This window comes from Cryptotermes secundus, unplaced genomic scaffold (assembly GCF_002891405.2).
Source record: "Cryptotermes secundus unplaced genomic scaffold, Csec_1.0 scaffold234, whole genome shotgun sequence".
In the NCBI taxonomy this organism is placed as follows: domain Eukaryota; kingdom Metazoa; phylum Arthropoda; class Insecta; order Blattodea; family Kalotermitidae; genus Cryptotermes; species Cryptotermes secundus.
Genome location: NW_019725843.1, coordinates 1,149,042 through 1,155,126, shown reverse-complemented (window position 1 = coordinate 1,155,126; position 6,085 = coordinate 1,149,042). Strand labels below are relative to the sequence as shown.

The following is a 6,085-nucleotide window of genomic DNA, read 5'->3' as shown; positions in this document are numbered from 1 at the left end:
AGAAACACCTGGAAAGCTTCGAAATGTGGTGTTGGAGAAGAATGGAGAAGATCAGTTGGACCGATTATGTGAGAAATGAAGAAGTGTTATTTAGAGTCAGTGAGCAGAGGAATATCCTACACGAAATAAGAAAACGGAAGGCTAATTGGATTGGTCATATCTTATGCGGTAACTGCCTTCTAAAAGAAGTTATTGAAGGAAAGATAGAGGGGCGGATAGAAGTGACCAGAAGACGAGGAAGAAGACGTAAGAAGATGCTGGATGACCTTGGGGATAGAAGAGGATATTCTCATTTGAAGGAGAAAGCTCTAGATCGCAGTAAGTGGAGGAACTGTTTTGGAAGAGTGGACCTGTCGTCTGACAGATTGTTGATGAATGAATGAATTATTATGTGATCATCAGACAGAAATGGACACCTGTAAGCTTTAGGAATAAGTTTATTTGCAGTACTTTCAGATTTCTACAACGCAACGAACGTAGTTATTGAGATGTTACCCTTCCACTTTACACTAGAGAGTTTCCGGGTTCGACATTCGACTCAGCGGCCGGCGATCCTGATTTTCTTGGTATTTCTTCTCACTACATATAAATAAAGAATTAATTAATGTCTTTAGAACAGGCTACAATCACCTCCTTGTACATTGATCACAATCGTTCGGCCTGTCAGTACGATATACGCTACGGAGATGAGAAAATGTAGTTAAAAACACGCACGCACGCACGCGCACACACTATAGTCAGTGAGATGTGAGGTATTCAGGGCAGCAAGTATTAAAATTACGGTCATCTGGATTGTAATGCCATGTAGTTTGGTAGATATGTCCCAAATGCTTCTAGGGAACATGTTTCTTTCATCTTCAGAGCAGATAAAATAATTATTATCTTATGTAAAATTATATCATTGAGTAAATCTGTCAACCTCAGTGCTTCGGTTCCTGAACCACTTAATTAAATTGTATGAAATGTGGTAAGGGACATTTGCACCGAAGCTTATCACTGTGGGTCGGCCTATTATGAACGCCTCTCCAACTCTCCGCCACTATCCCGGGATCTGTAAACTGGTTCGAAAGTTCATGATAAGACTTTCCTTAGCACACATTAAGAATCACGAAAGATATTCTGAGCACTTCTTATAAATGCATTATTTCAGTGCAGTAAATCGGAAAAGAATCGTTTGTAGACAAACATTAATATTATCACGTGTTAGAGTGAATCTCGACAGGGTTTTGGATTGGAGATTGGATTTATTGGCCACTTCAACACACGACTCGTGACTACACTTAATTATGGCATCATCCTTGATCTCCACAATTTAAAAATGAATACAGCACAAGTATTTTTAGTCTGCTTAGTTTTCATTAATCGTTCTCTGGTAACAGCTTCTAACAATCGAGATTCTTCAGCTTCCACGCTCAGTTTGTTTCCCGCTGGCTCTCAACTTGCGCTGGCTAAGTCTTCTCTTTACAGATGTCCTCACAACTGAAATCTTGCTCAAATTGTCTTCCATATAACATTTCGGCACTGACCGCGTAGAAAACACCTTTCATAGTTTTGCTCCAATCGTTTCTGTGGGAACATGTTTGTTTGCGAAGGCGTTACTCAGTAACGGTTGCGAATACTTGCTTATTAAGAATCTTGCCTAGCAGTGGATATTGTTTCGTTGTTTGTTTCGCGTCGTTATCCACTATTTAAAGCAGACCTCAGGTTCACATAAAATCATAATTACACTGGATGGGCCCGGCAACGAGCAGCATCGCCTTGCGCCACGAAAATCCATCGAAACCCCCTAAGCAATTTCGGAGAACCAGACTATCGTACCGACAGTGTATGAAGTCCATCTATGTGTACTATATGAACCAGGGTACGCCGGACCTTATGCAAACAACCTTACGGAAGTACGTCTAAATTCCCCGTCAACGTGTTAATACCGGAAGTATTCCGAAAATACAATCAAGTAACTTACTACTAGCAGGTCACGGTAGCCGAGGGGTCTAAGGCATGTACTGTCTTTGCTCGCTTGGAAACCGGGATCGTGGGTTCGAATCCCACTCAGGGCATGGGTGTTTAGTTTGTACGTGTGCGTTTTTTTGTGTTTGTGTACAGGTAGGGGCCTTGCGACGAGCTAATCACCCGCCCAAGGAGTCCTACAAAATGTCTATGATCTAGAAAACCCGAAGTGAACGGAGAAGTTCATGGAGGTAGGCGTAGGCCCACTAGGGCTGTAGTACCAAGAAAAAAAATCTTACTACTAATTACGTAACAGTCTACACAGTAGACTGAGCATAGGGAGAGGTCCTCTCTCTCCGATTGCTTGATTTCGAATCTCTTCATAGGTTTCGATAAAAGTTCTTTTGACTGTCTATACTAAACAAACTCCGTGGCTTGAGTCCGAAAGCGAACTATACCGACAGAGAGACCGCCGCTTGCCGGCGCAGTTTTAGTGCCAACTTTTGCGGATAGAGGGTGTCCCGTGGCCAGAGCAACGGATTCCTACGGCCGTTAATCTCGGTTGTCTAGACCGGAGCCGCTATTTCCTTGAAATAGCTCCTCAATTATCTTCACGAGGCTGAATGGACTCCGTTCCAGACCCATTACTTCTCAGAAAATATGGTGGCGCCGGGAATCGAACCCGGACCTCTTTATCTGTAGCCAGGAACTCTGACCACTAGACCACAGAGGCGGTCGTCTACTCTAAAACTGAAATTAATTGTGTGGTGTCTCTTCCTAGTGGAACGCACCTCTCCTTAAAAGTGCGATCACATCGAAGCACACCAGACCAGAGGAGTGTGACATTTTCGAGCTGTGGTAACACATTTTAATGTGGGCGATCCAGTAGCATACGTCACAGGAAGACATAACAAGTCTTCTTTTCTGCCGAGCATGACGGCTCATGCGAAATTCCTTGCCAGCCATGACGATCACCGGAAAAGGAAACATATGCGTTTTCGACCCTGAACATTTCATTGAATTAGTGCTGAAGAAGTCGTTCCTCTATGATGTAAAGAATATAAAGCATAGTAACAGGGACACTGTCCAGAAGGCGTGGGATGACATCGCGAAAGAGATGGGTTGTGAAAGTATTTAAATATGAATTATAGTTCTAATTCTATGGAATATTACATAAATTCTTGATGACGTCTTACGATAAAACTGCAATGAAATATGAAAGAGATTTACTATACGTGATTATTCTGCCATTGAAGTTTCTCAACAGGGGGGGAAAAAGTTGGAAATTTTCTGCCTAACGTCATGAAAACAAGAACTTCGACTAATTGCCACATTACCTGTAAGATTACTAACATATTTATTTATTTCTTATGCTGCTCGCTGTAAAAGGGATTCCTCTCCATTTCTGTTTTCTTTTATAATGAAATTATACAAAACAAAAATAAGTCTAACGATCATTTTCCTGGGGTTACATCCATGGCCTTTTGAAGGACAGCAAATCTTTTAGTCCGAAAGGCCACTCAACTGCTCGCCGTGCTCTGCGCAGCATGTAATTGGAAATCTTCTGTTTGTACAAAGGTTCCCGCCTCACTGACCGCGATTACAACTGGACTTTGACTGTCACAGTCCAGAAATCTGAATCAGATGTCCGGAATGTTTCTGACAGGCGCTTCGTTTCTGAACAGATTTGCAAAAAATATTGAACTTTCCAATAAGCAGCTACATCTGTACAGGTAAGTGTACACTCGGCATGAGCTACCAGCACAAGCTAATGACAATCTTCAGTTCTATAAAATATTGAACCTGCATTGGTGGGACACTTCATTATGGCAGATTTTCCCAACCAAGCTGCCTGTGCAATTAGGAAAATTTGTTCTTTCGAAGTGCCTAGCAGACGCTTCCAGCCAATCCCTTTTACTAGGGACAGGCATGTAAGTTGGTTGTAAAATGAACCACACTGCAGTACATATTTCAGAAAATATTCTGTTCACCGTTGATTTCCCCAAGTTGGTCGATGCATTATGCTACAATCCAGAAAGTCGCGTGTTAAATTTCCAGTGAGGTCATTGTTTTTTTTTTTCAATAAACTAATCCTTATAAGTAGAATTACCACAGTCATCCAAGTAAATATCCAGAATCTCAGGAACCATAACTGAATTAATGAGCCATTCGAGGTATCACTTTAATGTGGCTTACAATGAGACATGCAAGAGCCGAGATATCTCAGTCGGTATAGCGACTGGACGACCGAGGGACAGGAGTTCCAGTCCCGGTAGGGCCAATTTTGTCCACAGCGTCCAGACCGGCTCTGGGGTCCATCCAACCTCCTACCCAATGGTTACCGAAGGCTCTTTCCCCGTAGGTAAAACGGCCTGGGCGTGAAGCTGACCACTTACCTACGGATAGCACCGAGGTCAATAAAATATACATCCACACCACGCCTTCATGGCGCTGTGCTTAATTAGTTAAGCATCGGGACAAATTTATCCTGCCTTTACCTATCCCTTCCAGCCGCATTATGACCCTGGCATCGACTCAGCATCTAACAGAAATGAGTACCAGGAATGTTCCTGGGGATAAAGATCAGCGGTAGCGTAAAGCTGACAAAATCACAGCCATCTGTGAGCCGATTGCCTAGAAAATGTGGGAGCTTCGACGTAGAATTTAAGACGCTGTGTGTTGGGAGTCTTGTTTCAGAATCTCCACCGGAGAAATTGCTGAGGCGTTTCATGGTTTCTGAAAACCTTTCCGGGCAAATTTCGGTATATTACTGAGAAAGTGTCTATATTCTCTACAGAAGAGGATCAAATAATAATTCTTCCATTCTGTTCCAACCTAAACAATTGAAGGCATGTAGTGAAACAAGAGCTCTAGGTAAATGCGAATACAGGATGTGTTCATACACTCATCTGAAACTAAAAATGTCATTGCCCTGAACAAATGGATGGAAGGAAGGCCATCGGAAACAACATTGGACATGGTGGTAGAGAGGAAACGTCAACTTACATCAGTCCCACCCCAAGTAGAACAATAAGGAAGGTTGGGAATGACCGTGCTATTAACCACATTAACCATATCTTCGGGAAGAAACATTGAATTGTGCGGCAAAAGGAATGTAAACAATTCAGTTGCTCCAAGGATCCGCCTTAAAGTAAACAAAGTGCAAACGTAACTAACTCCATGGAGCCAAGTCCTTGAGATGTCGCCAGTCGCTCAGCTACTCAAGAACTTACCATCGCTTTGTGGAAACCAGAGGCGTTCACAAGAGCCCTCCACTGCTCAATAACCCGAGCCAGATAAATGCAGTCCATAGCACATCATCGTATTTCTCTAATATCTATCTTTATATAACCATTCCACCTACGTCTAGGTCTTCCTAATTGTCTCCTTCCTTCTGGCTTTCCCACTAGTATCCTTTATGCATTTCTCTTCTCCCCATTCGTGCTACATGCCCTGCCCACCTCATCCTCCTTGACTTGATCATTCTAATTATACTTGGAGAAGAGTATGCAGTTTTCTCCGACCTCCTGTCACTTCATCTCTCTTCGGTCCAAATATTCTCCTCAACACCCTGTTCTCATACACCTTCAGTCATCGTTCTTCTCTTAATGTCAAAGACCAAGTTTCGCACCCATATAAAACTACAAGCAAAAGTATTTTTTTCCTTTTGGCGCTACAGCCCAAATTTGGACCTTGGCCTGCCTCCATGAAACTCTCCGTTTCACTTCGGTTTTCTAGAACTTAGACATTCGATAGGACTCTTTGGGCGCGTGATCAGCTCGTCGCAAGGCCTCTACCTGTACACAAACACAGAAAACGCACACACACAAAATAAACATCCATGCCCTGAGTGGGATTCCAACCCACGATCCCGGCTTCCGAGCGAGCGAAGACAGTGCATGCCTTAGACCGCTCGACTACCGTGACCGGCAGTGTATAAGAATAATATATAAGAATTCAGTTCGTACCTCACAGGAAACAGATCCGAACCCATGGTCCCGGCTTCCGGGCTAGCGAAGACAGTGCATGCCTTAGACCGCTCGGCTACAGTGACCGGCAGTGTATAAGAATAATATATAAGAATTCAGTTCGTACCTCACAGGAAACAGATCCGAACCCACGATCCCGGCGTCCGAGC

The 6,085-nt window shown here is 43.3% G+C and overlaps 1 protein-coding gene across 1 annotated transcript in view; it reads right to left on the bottom strand.

The window, feature by feature from the left end:
• The window catches only part of LOC111863647 (high-affinity choline transporter 1), a gene marked incomplete in the record, with an annotated part of 165,168 nt that overhangs the window by 74,646 nt on the left and 84,437 nt on the right, over window positions 1–6,085 (bottom strand).